The sequence below is a fragment of the Corvus kubaryi genome, unplaced genomic scaffold (assembly GCF_017639235.1).
Source record: "Corvus kubaryi isolate FWS band 111438036 unplaced genomic scaffold, C.kubaryi_AGA036_p1.0 37394, whole genome shotgun sequence".
Classification (NCBI taxonomy): Eukaryota; Metazoa; Chordata; class Aves; order Passeriformes; family Corvidae; genus Corvus; species Corvus kubaryi.
Window position 1 is genome coordinate 1,527,249 of NW_024581133.1, and position 21,816 is coordinate 1,549,064.

The following is a 21,816-nucleotide window of genomic DNA, read 5'->3' on the forward strand; positions in this document are numbered from 1 at the left end:
TTTTTGTAATGCTTTGAAGCATGAGGATGCATGCTTTTTATTCAGTTCTCCTGTAATAAACTTGTACTTCTCCTCATTATCCATAGATGTCTAACCTGTCTAGTGGCTGGTATGAATACCTAAAAGAAGGAAATTAAAAATTCACTTTCTGTGTTCTTTCATGCTGATGAAACTCAGTGAAATGAATAATCATTTAAGCAAAATACACACAAAAAAAAAGAAGTAAATTTAACAAAATTCAAATGTATTTAAAATTTCAACCCCTTTCTTTTACTTTTTTCCTTTTGCAGTACTTGCTGTCTCTCTTACAAATCCAAAGAGAACGTATGGGTTATCAGGAAATGGATGCATCAGTACCCTCCAGAGGCAGAGTTCAGTTGGGGAAAACTCTGAGATATGGAGAACAGGTATCAATGAACATAAACAATACTGCTGTGAAAAGAGGGAGTTGGGACTACTCAAGGCTCACGTGAATTCCTACAGTAAGTACAGCTTGAAGGTTAAAGGGGCTCCTTTGGGCAGAAAAGTCTTTGAATAGTGTATTTTTAAACAAAGTCATTTTCATAAGTGTTGAATCTGAATCTCAAAGCCAACTTGATCTGTGTAAAATTCAGCCAGAGGATATCCTAGTAAGTTCAAAGTGAGGCTTAATGGAATTGCACCTTGATGCAGAAACCCTTGGTATTTTTGTGGCCAACAGTATTTTAGGAGCAATATGGCATTTAGATAAAATCATTAGGAAGGAAATGAACAGTGTGAATTGTGAAGTTCTTTATTTGGCAATACTGAAAAGCAGATGTGAAACACATGGCTGAGAGATATTATGCAGGGTTTTTTGGGGGATTTTTAAATTTAAATAAAAAGAAATTCAACTTCTTTTGTGAAGGTCAAATCTGGAAAGAAATACGAGATGTAAATAAAATATGAGATGTTTTCTTTGGAACAAACAATACATTTAAAAATCAAATTTCTATTTAGAAATGTTAGAAATCAGTTCAGCATTGTTTTGATATTTCCTTCTTTTTATTTTGGCCAGGCCACACTTTTTTAGTCAAATCACTGTCCAGTGAGTGAGGTTTTTTTCCAAATTGGTTAAAGTCTGAATGAGGCTCAGTTTTACAGCTAGACCTATGAATCTTTATGATATCAGCTCAAGTTCCAGCAGCTAAACACGATTTCAGTTTTTGTTGATTGGCATACGAGGGGCAGGTATAATGCTTACAACAAAAGTTATAAAAAAGAATGTCCTGCTTTTCTATAGCTGATATTCACACTCATAGTACAGATCTCTGCATTTCAGCTTGAAAAGCAGACCTGGTACTCTGGAGGCGATCTAAACCAACTTTGTGGTGTGTGTTCTTTGAAAGTTCTATTTATTTTAAAACTCCAGAGGGACAAAACATCTGTTTTCAGCCTGCTGAACACAGTGAACTCTCTGTGTTCTCTTTCACCCTTTTTCATCAGGGCTGCTGTGATACCAAATCAGTGAGAGCTCAGTAAGGGTGATAATACATGATAAAGTCGCTGAGAGTAGGAATTGCCAGATGAGTTGATTTCTTGCAGTATTTTGTGTCCCGACTGCTATTTGAAGGTCTAAAGGAATATCTGTTTTCCATTAGGTGCTCGTGTTTTATTTGTTTCCTATGGGATACCTGCTTGGTTTTTATAATCCATTAACATCTGTTATAAAGAGATTATGTATTTATAACCTCAGGATAAACCAGTAATTATCCCAAAGGTGTCATTGACACTCTGCACTGTTAAGAGTACCAAAAGACCTGTTCTGATAGGTACACTGGATAATCTGCTGCCCTTTTTATTGAAGAACCTCAGGGGTTTGTATTGGCTTTTTAAATGTCATATATGTTTGGAAAACCCTTTTTGCCTCATGGTTGGATATAATAATTAAAAGATAGAGGTAACAATACAGAAGATATCTCCTGTGTATGCTCTTCCGTGCAACTGCAGCACAGTTCCTGCTTTAGATCCCTCTAGTGTACAAACATAGGAAGATGCTTTTGGAAGGCAGTTATACCTTAGGATGTCCATTAGCATTTCCCAAAGCAATTTGTGTCCTTTCTTGTGTGACAGAGATATCGATCAAACGCCTGCTGAGTTAAATGGTCGCAGCTTAATCATGTAAACTTGTGGATTGTGGATTCTACTGCTGGGAGTCAATGCTGTAATATTTCTCTACCCTTGACAGAGAAATCAGCGTGCTGATTTCTGCCTGCCTTCCAGTTGATTCTTCCAAGCTCTGTGCCACAGAACAGTGTACAGTTATGGAATTCTTAAGAGATTTTGTTGCTGTATTATTTCTGGCTGCTGTATCTACTGTAGCCTGTACAGACTTGCCTTTTGCCTCTTTTCTGGTAGCTGTTCTGAGAAGGGAGAAAACCTTCCTGCTGCTAAGCGTGTTATCTGCACAGATGATCTGTCTGTAGTGTTCTGAGGAAAAGTCAAATGACAATATGTCAGCTTTTCAGTTCGGGAGAAATTATCCCACATTACCTTGGCAGTGGTAATAGTTTACAACGTTCATGGTCTGTAATGGGCTGTTTGCCTTAAAGGGCTTTGACAGTTTTGCTGAACTTAACGTGTACTCAGCTAAGGGATGATCTTTCTTCACTACATCACTTGCAGTTTGAATAGGTCACATTTTGATAAGATGTGTTTGATTTACAAACTGTGAAACTGCTGTATAAAACCTCCTTTTTGCTTACACGTCTCTCAAAAGATTCACTGTATTATTCTGAGAGCAAATACCTAATTATTTGCTGCTGAAAGCCATGTAAGAACACCTCTCTCTATTTCTGAAATCCTTTGGTGATATCTGCCACAGTAAGTTTACATCCAAAATGAATAATGCAATGGAAAGCGATTTCATTTTGTGGGTTTGTTGAGCTGGGGTCTAGCTTTGTCATAAGACCAAAAAAAAAATGAGGTCAGTGCCTGGTGGGGGAGGTGTGTGTTGGGAGGCTGTCGTCAGTGCTTTGTTGGACTCCATTATATCCAGGTCTGGAACTGAGCATTTGCTGATGCCACTGATACCAGGTCAAGCTGTACAGGTACTTCTACACCTTTCTAACAAAGGCCTCCCGGGAGAGTTCCTCTGAAATAGTTTCTTCTTACAAGGATATTTCTTCCAATTACATATAGCAGAAAATAATACTTAGAAGAAAAAACTCTGCTGGCATGATGGATGGAGCTTGCCTGTGCTCCTCTGACCAGTGTCACCAGAGACTATTGCTAGGGCTGCCAGGAAGAGGTGTTTTTGGTAAGTCTTGCACTGCAGAATGGTCTGGGTTTTTCTGCGGGGTTTGGATGTCTCTTAGAGTTGTATTCAGGGAGAAAGTGTTGGTTATGACAGAGCAGGCAGCACAATGAGGTGATGAATCATCAGCACCATAATGACTGTGATTTTAACACCTCTGCCAGGATCCTTGGATAGAGTTTAAGGCCTATTAAAGTTTGTGTAAAGAGAAAAAAGCAAAATGAAGAAAATATGTTTAAGAACATCTACTGTTATGTAAAATTTCTCTGATGGTGGATACGAGGTTAATATGAGGCTGACTCTCTTCACACATAAGCATTTGAAGCAAAGTCATCTGAAGCTGTCATGACAACACAAAGCTCCAGAATGGCTCACTTTGTTTGCCATTTAGAAGATTATCTTAACTGGGCACCACCATACTGTGAACATGAATGATGAAAAATAATGCTGCATGAGCATACTGCACAAGAGAGCGTAATGAGTATTTTAATGCTCAAGGAAAGGTTAATGAACAAGGTAATGAAAAAGCTTTACAACAGAGAGTAAACTGTTTCCCTGAGTTGGTATCTGAATCCCATGCACAGCTCTTTGGCTGTGTCTTTGGCTATCCTCCAACTGGCAAAGTTACTGGTGAATCATAGCTCTTTGTTTTTAAATGTGTATAAAGTCCATATCCCAACTCCTGTGTCTGCAAGCAGAGCAGCTGAGCAGATCAGCCCCACTGTCTGAGCATCTGACAATGCCCATAAAGTATCGTAAGAAAATGATGCTAATTCTGTTCCACCTGTTGTTTGGATCTAAAAGGGGAATTTTCTTAGATTGGGCCTTCAGCCATCCATGCTTATGTTTGAGAAATGGTAACAGACATTCTGTTTATCACTTGTAATAGTTGCCCATATGCCATGTGTTAGGTGTCAGGTGGAGACATCCTTACTTCTCTGTATCATAGCAAGAAACACCGTGAATTTCAACCTGGCTGAATTCAGAACCCACAGAGTATGTTCATTTGGCCAGAGGGCATCCCATTAGGTGGCATAAGGAAAGTCTCTTTCAATCACTGAAGACCTTTCTTGCGGTAATCCCTGCTGCTCCTGGGAATTTGAGATGGGAAGTGAAACCAAACCTTTTTCTAGCAGTTCTGTGACAATGCCTCCAGGGCTGCTTATGTATTAGGGAAAAATTCTGCCAAGCTTTCCACAGTGTAACATTTTTGTTCATAAATATACCAGCTGGTTTTAATGACACTTGTGAGATATTGATGCAGAAAGTCAGGGTGGCAGAATCTTTGTTCATGAGTGGCAAACTCATGAACAACTTTAATTCCAGCTGCTTAGAAAGGAGCAAGAACCATCTGAAGTTAGAAATTAATCAGAAAGTTTTTGCAGATAAAGGAAACACCTGACTTTCCCTTTCACTTCCATGACACCCCTAATGATCTGATATTTGCTATACCAGGCACATCATCCCTGTGAGCTGATGGGTGAATTCGTTATCTGTACGTCCATTTGCAGTTCTGCACCTGTTTCAGTTTTGGACGTAACTAGTGTTGATATTTCCTCTTGTTGGGCTGTTTTATTCCATATCAGTCTAGCATTTCTGTAGTCATCAGGAGTCTCTACCCTTGATAAGAGAGCACTTAGCTGTTCCTTGATAAATAATTAGTAAAGAACACATCAGCTGCTGACATCTTGCTGTACCCTGTTGAATCATATAGGGGGAATTTTAAATGTAGCAAACATTAATTAATGGCTGTCTTTGCTGGGTTTATTATCCATTTCAATTTCCATAATAGGTCTGCATCTGAGTGAATGGAATATTTCCATTCTGAAAATGACTGGTGAGATTCATGTGTTTGCTTTCATTCCCTCTGTGTTTCTGCCTGTGCTCACTATTCTTTCATAACAAAGCTGTCCCCTACCTTGCTTTTTAGTGTTTCAGATCACATAAAGGTGGTGACATTCAACACAGAGATAGCACATTTGCTTATTTTTCAGTTTACTGAATGCATTTCCCAACAAAAATTTCAGTGGGTGAAAAAGATAACAGAGAATATTGAGCATAACAGAAACAGGGTTACAGCAAGTGAGTTCACCAAATCCCTTGGACTGTAGCTAATGGGATGCCCTTGCAGATGTGCTGACAAAAGGGCTGGTTTAAGTCCTGCTCTAGTTATGCTACCACAAGCCACACTGACTGCAGGGTGATGGCCTCCAGACTCTGCAGGCAAATGCTCCAAGGACAAGGGCAAACCACAGTTACCTACTGCAGGGACTTGCAGCTGCAGCCATTGATTTCCTGGTGCGCAAATGAGAAATGACATCAGATGAGCTTTGTGCTAGAGACTTGATCACATAGGATGCTGCACCAGACAGAAAGGATTACAGAGATGTTAGGTTTCTAAGAAAACGTAGCACAAAAGTCTAGGCTGTACCTCTGTCAGTTGAATCTGACAGCATTGGTCTGCCAGAAAAACTTTTGAAGGTAAAGACTCCAGTCTGACGTACTTTGTTTTTTACATCGAGCTTATGGTTGTTTAAGATCTGGGTTTGGTGCTGCATATGTTTGGATAGAGCAATCTGACTGACTTCTGGTATTTCAGATCTTAACAGCAATTTAGCTGCTTATTACATGTGCACAATCCACCAAGTGCACATTCCTGTCTAGGTGCTGTGAATTAGCTATAGTATATGAATCCCAGCATGTAATGCGATAGCATTTTATTCATGTTGGAGGTAATGACTGCATTATGTATTTCATGCCCAAAGAGAAATAGCATGACTTCAGGCAACAGAAATTAACAGTATGAAGCATTATTGTTTGTGATGTTGTTGATGTTTTAATTGCTGATCATTAATCTGTGTTCTTCAACTCCAGTGTTGGTGAAATTATAATTAGTCCAGTGTGTTTTGCTGAAATGTAGAAAACAATCAGTCTGCCACTAATGATAGGGCACATGGGACTCTGAAACTGAGTATCAAGTCAGTACTTCTATTCCACAGTGCATAATTTTTTTTTTTAATGTGTATATTTTTGGAGTAAAATCGGGAGAATAACTTGCACTAAAGAAAACTCACAGAATTGAAAAAAATTCACATTAAAACCTTGCATATTTTATTTATTTCCATGTAATGACATAATGATGTAAGTCCTGTGCTACGGTACAGTGGAAAAAGGCTTTGGACAGACATCATTCTGGAAATGTAAATAATGTCATAGTTGGTCCTAAATGTGGCCTTTACGCTCTCGTATGCGTGTTTGCCTAGTCAATTAGAAGTTCATATACTCCACTTATTGTGTTACTTTTTTATTCAGGCAAAGATCAATTTCATCACAAGTTGACTCTCCTCATAATGCATGTGCACCTGTGCAGTCCTGAAATGTAAAACCTGTGCATGTGCTTCAGGATTACTTCTGCTGTCAATCCAAATGTAGCTCTGCTCTAACATCATATCATGTTCACTTATGTCAATGCAAAAGGAGTTGAAAAACTGCAAATTCGTTGTATGCCTGCACAACTTGGTCAGTATGAAAGATGTTCACAGAGGAAATATCTAAGGGCTATAAAGCAGCCACTATGATTTTGCATTGTCTGCAGTGGCAAGGCTTTGCCTGTGTGGGAAAGATGCTCCAGCAAACCAAGGTATGACTGTAAACTTCCAAAAGTGAGTTGATGTAAATCCAAGTGTGGAAGATCCTTATTTTATTCAGTTTAGCTCAAATCAACTGGAAGCAGGTTTTAATTTAACAAAACAAAAGAGCCCTTCAGAGGTGACTGGTGACTGTCCCACTGAGGGTTTGGCACACTGCAGATACAATGCTTCAACTGCACTGAGCTCACACTGCTACATTTTGCCTTTACAGCATCTATAACTTGATCTGGGTTGAGATGAAGTCAGTGAGATATTGCCACCTGCTACAAGAGAGAAGCTTGAATCATTCTTTTAATGAGGCAGGGGCCAGTTCTGTGTCTAAATATTTTATCCTGACTAGGAATCCATCCCCTTCTGTTTAAAGAATAAACTTATTTTCTATTTAACACTGACTCTGTAAAATTCCATGAATCTACTTTCTCCAGTAAAAAAAAAAAAAAAATTGTATTCAGGTTTAGCACAGAAGCAAACAAGTATTTATTGGGAAATTATTTGGTAGAATTCTAAACCCAGATGTTTCCACACTAATCTCCATAATCAATGATGACATTCCTATTGCCAGAAGACACATGAATGTCAAGCTCTTAATGACTGATGCCTTCTGGTTGGAAGTGTCAAGAGAGGGGAACAAATAGCCTTGGCTACTGTGTGACTTAGGAATTGCTAAGAGGTGCCCACTGTTGGTGTTAATCCATCCCAACTGCAAAGAAGATTGAGATTGGGTAGCTCTTCAAATGAAAATTGATGTAACAAACTTTGACAGATATGTCTTTTGCTGGTGTTGTTAAGACAACACTCATTTCATTGATTCATTCAGTATTATCATGCTGATTATAGGTCATGCAGAACATCTACACAACCTAATCAGTTCTTTCCTTCCTTGGCAAGTACATTTTTTGTGTTTCTGTGAGATTACCCATCTCCCCGAGTGCTGAGCAGTGGCATTTCTTGGCAGGATGTGACATTGCTTTTAATAAGATACACTTCAAAGCATTGTGCCACACCACGCCAAATATCACTTGAAAATAGCATAAAACCTTTCACTTTCATTTCTTTGCTTTTCATTTTTTAAACCTTATCTTGGAAGCATTAAAGGCAACCAGCTTTTTGGCTTTCATGCCTGTCTGAAGATGTAAGTACAACAATGCTAATGCCAAAATGACGAAAGAATCAGAATGAAAAAGTCCCTGAATGGAGAAAGGGTGGGAGGGAAGCAGGAAAATGAGCAAAGAAGATGAAAAAGGAGCACTGAGGAGAAAAACTATTTCTTAATTACACTATGAACTTTCTCTTGTGAATCTTGGATCTCACCCTAATTAAAGTAATTGGCATGTAGCAGTGTGATACAGATGGAATTCAGACATTGTACTGGGCAAAGAGGCTTTAAATTTGCATTTGCTAGCTAGCTTGCAAAAGAGCTCTTTTTTTTTCCTCTTCCATTATATGCAAAAGGAAGAGAGGGATTACATGGCTGCTAAGAAAGAGAAGGCACGTGAATGCAAATATCTGAATTTTTCTTTAGGCTCAGTATGTTCACCTTGCATTCAGAAGGAGTCAGATCTCCTGCAGGGATGTTCCTTTGGTAAATCCTCAAAATATGTTAGACTATTTAGTTGTTCAGGGGAGCTTTTGCCTAGTCTGGAAGTGTTGAAATAAAGTACCATGGAAAGGTTAAAAACTGACTATATAAGAAGTATAGTACAGGACAAATAAAAGAACTTATGAAAAATGAGGAATAACCAAACCTGCAGGAAACAAGAGCCATGAGCCAAGAAGTAAGAACAGGAGGATATGATAAATCAAACTACAAAGCCAAAGAACAACTTTGCTTGAACTTTGTGCTCGTTAACATAAGATCCCTTCAAACTCAGCTTGTTCTGTGATTTTGTGAGAGTACCCACCCACAGGTTGCCCTTACTCCCATAAACCCCTTCCTCATCGAGTGTGAGTGGCAAAATAAGTGTGCATTGTATCTTTAAACAGATGAGGCTGCAAACTGAATGGCTCCAGAGCTTTAGGTTGTTACATACGTGGGAAATACCAAATTTGTATTATTCCAAGTGTGTAAAAATGAGCACATGGCCTAATGGAGGTGTGCTAGTTTTGTGGCTTCTCCACTTAGCACTCATCTCTGTGCAGATGTGAAATGAAATCAAATGTCTCAGCTCTGTGTGTGGATCAGCTTATTGCCCAGGGTGAAACAACCCTTATTTGGGACAAGAGAAGCAGACAGGAATCACTGGGGACTATCATACTTAGGTCATCTCTGTCCATGACTTAAACACAGAAACTGTGATCAAAACCACAGGACAGTTTCTCGGTAAAAGAGGATCACTTTCACAAGTGACAGTACCCTTTTTCTTCCCCTTTCAACAACAGGACAACACAGTGAATCCTATGCTCCCTTAATTTCATCCTGTCACCTGTGGAGGGGCAGAAATGCCAGGAAGCACACTGTTTTCTCCTGTCCTTGTCAGCTCTCTGGCTCTGCAAGCAAAGGAAACCTCAGCTTTTTCTTCTTCCACTGAGCCATTGCCAGTTTTTAATTTCCCTGAACCTGTTGTGAGATCAAAGGAAGGGGTCAGTGGATGGGAGAGCTGCTGCAGTGCAAGCTCAGCAATGGAAATCCAGCAGAGTAGCAGAGCTTCCCTGTGCTCAGTGACCCTTCTGCCAGAGGTGAAATCAGAACACTTGACCCTGCCACAGATGTACAGAGCTGAAGGGAGAGCTTGCACCAGAGTGCCTGGAAGGAGACTCGGCTCTCAACCCTTCTCACTGGGAGCAGGAGCTCTGCTGAAACCTAGTGCAGCTAAGCAGGGGTTTAATTAAAATTACACTAACCAAGCAAACTACAAACTCTGATTAAGAGGTGTAAATCATTATAAAACTTATTCTCTCAGACACTCTTCCTTATTAAATGTTTTCTAGATTTTGTTTTTGATGAAGCAGAACCAGCAGTGATTAGTGGTAATGTCACACATGCTCTGCATAGGTTTAGCATATTTCCTAGCTCTAACTATTTGTTGGAACTGCAGATAGTTTTAAACTCAGTTGGAGCCAGGGACACACAGACTGAGATGTATTTTCATATGTTTTTTTCTGGCCTGGAACTGTATATACAGGTGAGATTTTTCTTCTGGTCATGCTGCACAGGTTTTTGTAATTTCATTAAAAGGCATCCATGGTTGGCACCAAAAATTGTTTTATTTTAAAAAGCTTGAACTGAGTGGAATAGTTGCTGTTAGGATGCTCCATGCTACTTATGGGAAGTAGTTACTGACTGGTCTGTGATCTGTTGTTGCAGAGTGCTTTGGCTTAGGCATCTACAGGGGTAAGCAAACCATGCTTATTAGGTGCAAAGGGAGTGTGTAACATTTGGTAGGCAGGCTCTGGTAAGTTTTGGAATGTTTGGGGTTTTTTTGTTTTGCTGCTTTTTAAAGATACTGTTTTTATGGCACTCAGAGTTCTGAATATAAGCAGAAAGCTGTGAGGTGAATAGATGGTGCTCTTAGTGCTTAGAGCAGCATTTCCTGTTGTCCTTTTGTGTGTCTGACAGGTCTGGTATTTTATGAGGGAAAAAGTTATAATTTTTTTTTTTTAAGTTAGGAAAATAAGTCCAATGAATCCTGCTAAAAGGCAGCCTCATACTGTTGTCATTAATGGCTTCCCCTGAGAAACTGGCAAATTGATAAATTAAGCTTTTCCTCTGTGACAGCCTTTCACACACTCAAGATGTAGCCCCACTTTAGTCTTCAGCAGCAGTAAATCAATCTACTATAGAAATTCTTTGCTTTCCTACCCAGGTACAAAATATATCTAGAAACTTGGTGTGTCAGTTCTCTATGTTTAGCTCTAACTCATTTTAGCAATCACAGGAGGCATAAATTTTGTATTTATGTTGAAATGCATCCCTAATTGAGATGTCTATATTGCTTCAAGCCTTTCTTCTTGAAAACCAATTAATAAATTTCACACTAGAACACAGTCTTTTTATTAAGACTCAATTAAGGAAGATATAATGAGGCCAAACTAGGTGAAGCTTTTAGTGTGTGTTATACACAGCAGATCTTGAAAGATAGATACAAAGTCAAATCTCACTTTGAACCTGCTTTCATCTAACAGCAGTAAAAGGTCCTATATGGTGCCTGTACCAACAAGAAGTTCATAAATAAAAATCTAAGCAAAGTGAAATTACCATCCACAAGTAAGAGATGAATTTTAGTTATGTCCCCTGTGAACATAGGAAATGGATCCTTTTTTATAAAAGCTGATATCTTGTTTCATTAACTATTACCAGTTGCTACTGAATAATTGTAATTTGCGTGCATTGCCTTTTGGTTTTTTTTAATCTCCTCCATTTGCAGACGTTGTTGTGACAGTTGTTCAGCCAAATTGTCCTCATAGAAATACCAAGATGTGATATAGTTTCTCAACCTTGCATGGGCTATTTAGCTTTAAAAATGCTGGTGGTGATACTTTGAAAACCCCAGTGCTGTGCCCTGCGGTACCCAGAGATCTGAGATGCTGATGGGAGATCCCACCTGTGAGAGGGTGGCAGCAACAGCTGGGACTGACTGGTCTTAGTCTGTTGGCTGATAGAAAACACGGCAAATGTACCTAAACATTTGTCAAAAATCTGGACTTAGGCTACAGTATTTAAGTAAGTTGAAAGTAGTGTAGTTGATGATGATGTCGTTAATGTTTTCAGGCAGAATGTGTCTGAATTAAACACAGGTTTGTGTATTATAACTGGGTTGCAGTATGTTTTATCAGTGTAGGCTCTGAATAAGCGGAGTAAGAAATGTGATGAAAAACTTAAAAAGAGAATATAGGGTGGAAGGAAAATTGCATAGGTCATCCCTACAAATCACAGAAGCGTGGACTCACAGCAGCTCTGGGTTCACTGGGAGTTGTAGATCCAGATCTACTAAGTTTTTGCCAGGTCTGAATCTTACAATATAAATCCAGAATGTTGCTAGAACTGGGATTTTGGAGATCTTTTAAATATCTATGAAATTTTATAACAAAGAATACTTTTTTCTGAGGCCTTGGTAGCAAGTCCCATTGTAGTTGGAAATGACATCTCTCACTGCAAGTTGGATTCCTTTTCAGGAGTTCTTAAGTTGCACAAACAGAATTCTTACTCTTTTCTATTTAAAATATATGAAAATTTCTGTGTACTCTCGGCAGGTTCTCACAATTTCTCCTTATGGATAAATGGTGGGGGGATCCCTAACACCAGTCACTTGTTGTAAAGGGATTAATTCCTCCCTAAAATGTGGTCTCTTTGAAGACCTGACATTAAACATTAGCCTCAGCACAAAAGAAGGGGTGACATTGTCAGAAGTGTAAAGAACCTGAGCCTACAGGACACCAGGTGCCAGAATAACTTGAAAATTTCAAAGGGTTTATGACTGTGTTAATTTATTGATCTTAGCAACCGGGATGCAGCGATAATTATGCTTGATTATAGTTCTTTGATAATTAATGGGAGATTTTAGGTGCAAAAGTGCTTCTTGTGTGTATCAGTGGGATTGTTGCCTTAAAAGTATTTGAAGACATGGTTCTTCATTTCTCTTATTTGAAGAAAAAGTAAAATCACATACATTAAAAAAATTCTTTTGAAAATATGTAATGCATATGTACATTACTAATGAGGATCACTGGAGTGAAACTTGGAGGGGTGTAAATCCATTTTCAAGTATATAACTTAACAGAATTTACTTTTAGGATACTATTAAAAGTAATTAAAAAGAAAGAAAAATATTAAGGAAAGTTCCAAAGTCTCAGTCAGTATAGTTAAATGAGTTCTGTTGATAAATACTTACAGGGCTGTAGAAGGGGTAGAAAAAATCATCACACCTTTCTGACAATATCTAATGATCTATTTAGCAAGATTTGAAAGAAAACACTTTGGCCAGATTTCTGAGCTACAGCTGTTTTTCCCCGTTTTATTATACATTGTAGAAAGTTTAGTTATGTTACCCAAGTGCTAATTGGATACTGACTTATTGTTAGAACTCTTGATGACATATCTCCCAGTATCATGAGATTTTGGGCCGTTTTTAGAGAGGTGAACCCAGACTGGAGCACTTATTTCAAATACCATTATAGAAGAAGGACACTTTCCAAGACAATGTGTGCAGCTGCAAGGAAAGAGGAAGCCAGAATTTTGGAGCTTATCATTAAATAAACTTTGAGTTCTCAAGTGTATGTTCCTTTATTTGTTAGATTTAGCTAGAGTTTAGTCCAAAAAACCAGGTCATTAGACCTTCACCCAGCAAGGCACTTAAACACATTCATAACTTTAAATACATGAGTGACTCGATTCAAATCATGGTGTTAAGTGTTTTGTTTGACTGGGGATCCATTGATTGCTTTTTGGCACCAGTCTCATTCTTTCTTTAAATGAAGTTAGCCAAGAAATTAGGAGCCTTAGTTCACTTCCTTGTTCAGAGAACAATGCCACATGTAGAGCTCTGCTGACAGAGCTTTAGGAGGTGGAGCAAAACCTGTTTTTATTGAAGAAAACAGTATTGTACACGACTCCTATCAATTAGTGCTTGGTCTGAAGATCCTTATGGCTTGCTCAGCTTGAACTGGCCCCAAACAGCATCTCATCCAGAAGAATACAGCCACTTAAGGTTCTGATTTTCAAATTCAGTAGAGCTGTTACTCCTTATGTTTTGAGACTTCATATAGGCTGTGGATGGCAAACAGTTCTTATAAGTGTTTCTGCCTGCAGGTGTCAGTAGTTTGTTTCATAACTGGGGCCAAAAAGTCATTTTGAAGCAGTAAGGGGCTTTTTGCAGTGGCAAAAATGGGCTGTTGTGGACAAGGGTTCATCCTGCCTCAGCCAAGTTCCAGATGGTTTGGGGGGGGCTGTGGTAGCGAGCTACCTCAGCTCTCTATAGCAGAGGTGAGGAGAGACGTCTCTTGTTCCAGGGAAGGTGCTGCAGCCTTTCTTCTGTTCCAGAGCTTTCCATCATGGTGAAATAGCTGGGTTCCTTCAGCCCCTGAGCTCTGCCCAGCTTCTACCCTGCTCATCATTACCATAATGTCTCCTTCGGTGATTGCAGGAGGCATGATGTAGCTGCTCTATCTGTGAGCTGCTTGGCTTCCTTTACCAATATTCCCTTTTTACCTTTCTTTAAGCAGCTTTAGTTAATTACCTAAATAGCCCATGTGAATCAGATGAGAGAATTTGAGAATCTTTCCATATGGCAGAATGTCTGGGTTTGTTTTCTGGTAAGATTAGACAGTTTTTCTCTAAATACTTCATTTTCTGGGGAAAAAAAAAAAAAATTAAAAGAAAGTATTCCTGGCCCACCTCAGGATTCTTCTTTTTAAGAATTCAACTAAATACAGGAAATCAACCTGAGTTTACACTTTTATTTTGGCACATGTGCACAGGTGGGAGCTGTCGGCAGCGACGACTGAACCACACAGGCTGCAAGACCCTCGTGAGAGAGGCAAAGTGAAGGATCATTTTTCACTGCAGTACACATTGTGGAAGAAGAAATAGGGAGGGGGTTTTTAGTCTTTTTCTATTTTGAAGCAGATACAGAAAAAGCAATACTGGACAAGTAAAAAGAACATTTTGCATTGGAAGAATATTAGAATGCTTTGTGAGTGACTAAAAATGTCTTTGCAGGTTTTACCACTTTTGGTTCTGAAGCTGAGAATCCAAAAGGCAGTTTTCTCAAGTTTCATTGCAGGAAATTAATTTAATGATTGTATATATTTCCTGTGATTATTCTCATTTTTTCCCATAGAAGGGCATCATTTGACAGAAACTGCTCATGATTGTCTCAAGAATAAGCAGAAAATGGAGTGAAGACACAGTCTTTGATCTGAAACACCAAGACATCAATTAAAAGGCAGGAGCCCTTGTGGGAAAAATTTCCTCTGGGATACCTTTCCCACAAGGGTTCTTGCCCTTGTTGGAAATGTATCCCAGAGGAAACTTGGAAATGCTGTAATAGCCAATTTCTGCTGCAGATTTCCCAATGAGAATCTTTTCTATTTAGATAGATGGTTTCACTTGATCACTGAAGAATGATTGTAAAGAAAGTTTCCCATGAGAAGGTCACATTTATGTCTTTAAAATTAAACACATCATTAAAAGGTCTTGGCTGAATCAAGGCTAGGGAAACACAGATCAGTGACTTCACATTCACACCTGAATACTTATGAAGCAAAATGTGGGAGGCTTCTGAAGCTTTATTCCTAATATTTCCATTCAGTGCACTGGTTGGCAGATAACTAAATTCTCTTTCAAGATCATTGTTTTTTTAAACGTGGCAGCAACCTAACTGAACAAACTCCCCATACTTATTAATCCATTTCCCTTCTTCTTTGTGTTTTGATTTATTTTTTTATAGATCCAGAAGTGTTTGCCAAAAATGTTTTCTTAAACAGACAAATGGAAGAAATACTGGAGCTAAAAAAGCTGTGCTCATTGAATGTATTTGCCAAATGAGTCAGAATAGCACATTTGGAAGACAGGGATCAGTGCACTGTTGGCCTGGCTGGGGACTTACGCAGAAATAATTACAAATTGTAAAAAATGGGAGGTAGTGGGCATTGGAGCTCTGTAAGAGTTCAGTAAGTTGTGTAAAATCATGGCTATAGCCCTTTATATTTCAGTACCTACCTCCTTCCTCAGGCTGTTTTCAGATAAACTATGCACACCTGCGTAAGTTGGAAGTTGAAACAGATTGATTTTGACTGGATAGGAAAAAGCCTTCTTACTCTGAGGGCAGTCAAACATTGGGACAGGCTGCCTAGAAGATTATATAGTCCCAGATTGTGGGGATTCCTTGGGAATTTTAAAAAGCCTGAGAAGCCCGGTTTGAGCTTATGGTTGACCCGGCTTTCAGCAGGAGATTGGACTCAGGCCCTTCAGTGAGCTCCTTGCCAGCCTGGACAAATGTGTGATCTTTCTATATTTTTCCTGTTCTCGTGGTGAAAAAAATTCTTACGAATTTTTTTTCTCATGAAAAAAATTAGGGTCAAAGAAGGAACTCCAAAATCTTGACAAGTAAGATACCATCATTTGTCTCTCTATGTGGGGAGCTTAACAAGTGCTTTTTTGTGAACTGTTGTGCTCTGCCACACCATTTGATCTGTTGAAATGTTGTCTATAAAACATTTGCTGAAACTACTCCAGCACTACTAAGCCAGAGAACACAAGTTTGGTTCTGATACTTGTTCAAAGATGGAAAACATTAAGAGTGAAGAGATTACTGGAGCCAAGACAATTATCTTTGGGTAATGAAATCTTAAGATACTCACAGAGGACTCTGCTAAGTAAGTTAAATTTCCCTGCAATTTCCTTCTTCCATTTGAACATAGACAGAATCCCTGCTCAGTACATGAAACTGGCTTAGGGGGAAAGAAAAAAGAAATAAAAAAGAAAATAATTCATCTAAAAAAGTATCTTTGGCTAAGTTTGATAGTTATGAAAAATTTACTTTCATTTATTTTCTGATTGGTTGTGGGGGTGGAAATTGCAGACATTTCAACAATAAGTTGCCATTTAGGTTCTGGACACTAGGCCAGCTGTTCAGTCCCACATCAAAATTGTGTTAGAAGGGGGCAGTCAATGTTATAAGTCACTCTGGGCTCTTATGTAGAAGAAACAACAAAAGAAAATACTTTTCCTTTTACCCTCTACTTTTCTTCCCTTCATGCTGCCTGCTGAGAGGTTTTTAAAAGCCTATCTCCATCATAGGCACATGGTTGGGTTTTACCTTTATCAGGCACAGAGGAGGCAGGCCAGCCTTTTGAAATCTCTCAGCAGTCAGCAAGAATAAAGTGGGCATCCTAGTGGTAGGAGTAATTTTCAGCTTCCTGACAACAATTGGCAGAATGCTGGGAAAAGCTATTAAAAATGAGGTTCGATCACCAAAGTCTATTTTGGCCTATATTTAATGAGATGTGTCAGCTAGAATTTACAGTAAGTGGCTAATTGTTAATAATGTGCCTGTCTAAGGCCCTCTGTGACTTCAGATCTGCACAATTCAACCACATGTGCTTGCTATGTTTTGCTTTATTGGGTATCACAAGTCAACTTATCTCTGTAGTGAAGGAACAGGATGTGACAGGAAAAAAAGCACTGTTAACTCTAGAAAAGTTTATTTGATATATATTATTAAATGTACTGTATGGGTAAATTGCAACAAATAAGTTAAAAATTAAAAATGAAGATGTGACCTCGACAGAGCAGTGGCATTTCATTTCCCCTCTTAACTATGCTCAGGATCAAGGGGATGTTTGTATTTAAAGCACTGAATGGCTTGGTTGCAAAGGTTTCGTGTTGCCCTGGGCAAGTTACCACATATTTTTTTACTTCAGTTTTTTATCAGTATAAAACTTGTTTCCCTAGCAGAAGTGAAATTTATGCACACTGAAGTGGCTGAGGGATGGTCATAAGATCCTATAAAAAGGATTTATAACAAAATGATTTGATGTGAACAAATCTAAACCTCACTTTTTAAATCTTTTGAACACTATGGTTTTGAAGACAGCTATGTCTCTTAGATTAAAAAATGCCCAAATTCCACAAAAAGAAAAAAAACCATTTAAGAACATTTTGGGCCAGCATGTTTGTAGCTCTGGGTGCCTTAGGCCAGCGCTCAGTGCTCTGCATGCCACTGGAATGTGTGCATGTAGAGCCAGTCAGGGCTGCTGTGCTAAGGCTGTCTCCTGACTGTGCTGTGTTCTCAGGAAACTCGCTGCCTGAGATATTTCATGCTTCCAGTTTCCTTCTAGAAGGATTCCAGAGCTTTCCTTTCCTTTTCTTTTGCCTTTGTCTAGTTCACTAAGGTTTTCACTCAGGATATCTTTCATTAAACTAACTGATGTAGTCCAGGAAAGCAGAAAAACTTTAAGATATAAAAATCATTTTCTTTGCATTTGACAAACAACAGGCCTTGCTTAAATCACTTCACCATCATATAAAAATTGGCTGTTGTTTCTGGCTGTGCTTCTTGACAAACATCTTCCTCTTGTGCAAACAGAAACTGCATATAAAGATTATTTATTTCCCAATTTTCTTTATCAGGGTTTTGCAGTTTCTGATAATGAACACAACCTGGGACACTGCTTTCCTCATGTTTCCAAAATGCATTCTGAGGGTCTAGTGTAGCTTCTATAGTCCCATATGTTGTAGCTAATGTCAGAAAAACAGAGGGTGAATGGTCAACACAAGTAATAGGAATGGAGAAGAAGAATAAACTGTATTTTTTATCTTTTAAAGAAAGCAGAACTGTATGTTTGAGTGGTTGGAAAACAGATAGAACCTGCAGGCACTTTTGTAATGGTACCTCATGGAAACACTGGTGGGCACAGGTCTTGCACTGCATTTGTTGAATAGGTACCCAGGCATTAAGGATGCTGGAAAATCACCGTGTGAATGGGTTTATGGGGGCTCTGCAGGCCGAGTAAAGTGCTTGGATTAAACATTGAGCTTGGGAGATGGATCACACATCCTTATAAAGAGCTGCAAATGGGAATGGATCTTGTTAGTCGAGCATGAGGTCCAGTACTTCAGTCATTTTGTTTGGATAGAAGAGATTTTTCTTGCTAGATTAGTTAATTTCTGAGCAATAACTTTTACCCCTCTTTCCATCTTCTCCAGGTACCTGCTTCATCCTAAACATGATGAGTTTATAAACCTGGGAAGGGCAGAAGGAAAAGAGTAAGAAATAAAAATGGAACCTGAAGGGAAGGTGGCCAGTCCTGGAGCCAGTGTCCCTGAGTGTCACTCGGCAGCTGCTCTCAGGGTCTGTCCCTTTCTGGTGATTTCTCAGCCCATAGTGTGAGAGGGCACAGGTGCCTTTATTCTATAGAGTAAAGCAAGAGACACAATGGCATTGCTGCTTCTGTATCTGTTATTCTCCGTGCAAGTGATACATTCTGAGCACTTTTTAATACTTTATTTACTTCCTTAATTTTAATTATTTATTTTCTTACTGCAGACATCCATTTTATTGGGTTTTCTTTAAACATCTGACTAAAATAATCAACCATCCTCCAGGTTTAAAATTATAAAATTAAATTTGATTCCTTGGATTATCATCTTGGGCTTGTGTATTGAGCATTTAATTTCTTATTGCAGAAACAGATGTTCAGTTGTTTATTCATTCACCACCTGTCTTTAAAAAGTATTTTGTTAGTTTATGAATGCCATTAGAGGAAATATCCAGGAATACTTTACTATCCTTCTGAAAGCACCATTCTCAGCTTCAGAATTAGTACATTTTTGTAAAGCTGTCTAGATATCCAAGAGATCTTCTTTCTTTTGAGCTAAAAGAAAGGTCCACACAAGGTCCTGGTCAATTTAATGCCTTCACATCATAAATGTCTTCTTGGGAATAAAAATGAACCTCTCAACTCCAAGAGTAGCCAAATGAAACAATACTAGCAAAGATAATGGTAGCCTCAAGTGTTATGGTTTTGTAACCTAGCAGCTGGTGCAGATAGGCAGATGTTCCACAGGGATCTCAAGAGATTTGGACCCTAATAAACAGATTTATTTTTCAGAAGGTCTTCTGTTGTAGAAGGCAAGGTTATCTTATCTGCTGGCTTAGCAGTCGGTACAACATCACATCACAAGGTGGTGAATGAAGCAAGTGCATTTGAAATGCAGTTAAAGGATACTGCCAGGAAAAAGTCACGTTGGCAGTATTTTCATACACGGAAATTTCTGTGCTGAAATTTTTGAAAAGTTTCTTTCCTGACAGCAAGTGTTGTGGCATGCTCCTGTGATGGTGGCTAACTCAGACTGTTTTCTTAATTCATTGGAAAAATTTCTAATGATGCATATGGAAGCAATATCCTTCGTGTCAGTACATCAGAGGGATGTCAGGAACCATTAGTAGAAGCTGATGATAGTCTTTGAGTTTTCCTTGTCCATTTTTGTCTTGAAGAAATCAATAACATGTATTATATATAAAAAATAATAATAGAGAGTATAGATAAGCTTTCTTTTTAGCCAAGACCATTTTAGTGTAAAGGATAATGTAAATGTCATTTGCTTAAAGGAAAAGACAGTGACAATCCTTAATAGTGATTTCAAAATGTGTAATCCCTCTATGGCAGTCCAGTCATGTGAAACTGGGGCTCACTTTATTCTAAACCGCTGTGAATTTGTGGTGGATATCTGGCTAATTTCCAAGTCAAGCATGATTACAATGCTGTACCTTCAATAAATTTCACAGAACTAATTTAGTCTTCAAAGGCATGAGAGGTTAAAGCTAGGTCAGCTGACGTCCTTCTTGCACAACAGCATGTCTTCAGTTAATTATGTTGCATCTATATGTGTGTTCTGTGTTGTCATACTGACTACACTAAGCCTAAAAATACTATAATGAAAAAATGTAATTGATGAAGATGAATGCACAGACTGCCAGCATGGCTTATTTAATAGCTTCTTCAAATGTATTAGTGAGGAGTTTCAGCTCAGAGCCCATTGTCCAATGCTGCAGCAGATCTGTCCTGTGCACAAAATCTTACCAAGTGTTAATAAAGATAATAATGTTTTTTCAGGCTAAGCTCTACTGAAACATGCATGAAACCATTAGAATGGATCAATTCAGCTCGAGGTAGACATCTAACTGTAAGAAGTGTCTACAGAATTACATATTCATTATTTTACCACATCAAATAGATTCTAGTGGCAATCACAGAGCTTTTTGTTAGCAATTAATCCAGTACATAGACAGTTCTAAACTGCAACAATGCTGCATCATTTAAATGACACTGTTGAGCCCTGTAGAAGGTAATGAAATAAATTGTCTTGGTGATGATGTAAGGCAGGAGGTAGGAAAGTAACAATATAGGTAATACTACATGGGTGTATACATAGTAAAAATAAAGGCTTGCACTCCGGGCAAACCCGTGACACTGTTGGTTTCTTGTTTGTGTGAATCCTGTTCATGCTCATACTGGTCTGAATGTGCACAAACACAGCAGTGTCTGCTCAGGAGCATCAGATTAGCTGATCTCTTTACCCCTGTTTGTACTGTAGGTAGTATGCTCACAGCAATCATTAAGTGCTTGTCCGGGTTTGAACAGGATATCCTTTCACACCAATGGACTCAGCTGTATCCCTGAACACTTTCTCTTTATGTATTTGTGTCACTCATTCTCTGCTTTTCTACCTGATCAGTTCACAACCTCATTGCAGCATAGCTGCACACTGTGGGACAGGACTCCAGAACTCCTGCACAGCTAATCCTATCATTTCACCTTTCTGTGTTTGCCATCCTGGCTGTAGCTCTGTCCTGTGTGCTTCATTGCCAGCAGTGGTCCTGCTGAAATTGTTATCTGTCTTTGCTTTTCAGTCCTGCAGGGTCATCCCAAAGTCAGCCAGGTGAGCACAGTCCTGGAGCAAGGACTGCAGGCCATATGATTCAGCAGCTGCAGTTTCCTCACCTGCAGAAAACCTGGACTATATTGCATTGTAAAGATGAGATTAATTTGATCCAGAAATTTTCTAGCTGTATTTTGCTGCTGTGATGAGCTGGACATTTCTTGTCAGGGTTTCAGATATTCCTGGTTAGAACCCCAAACACAGAGCTGCCTGCATGTCACAGCTCTTTTTACAAAGAAGGTGAATTTTAAATACAAGGAAATGGAAAAAACACCATGGTTGAGAAGTCCAAGAATATAAAATGAATAAAACAATTAATGAAACCTGTGGTGTCAGATGATACCACATGGGATCTTGTTTCTCTCAGTACTCTGGGAATGAAATTCAAAAGACCTGTTTAACAGTGGGTCCAGGGTTGCCCTCCCAACAGAAGACTTTGAATAGCTGGAATGTCAGTCCAGTAAATACTGCTTGGCATTTCTAATTTTGGGGGACATTTCTGTGTTAATAAC

The 21,816-nt window shown here is 38.8% G+C and overlaps 1 long non-coding RNA gene across 1 annotated transcript in view; it reads left to right on the plus strand.

Moving 5' to 3' along the window:
- Positions 1–291: 291 nt before the first annotated feature.
- LOC121669718 overlaps positions 292–21,816 on the plus strand; it is a 190,476-nt gene continuing 168,951 nt past the window's right edge. The window contains exon 1 of the long non-coding RNA XR_006017876.1: positions 292–482. This is a non-coding gene — a long non-coding RNA (uncharacterized LOC121669718). The remainder of the gene's footprint in view (positions 483–21,816) is intronic.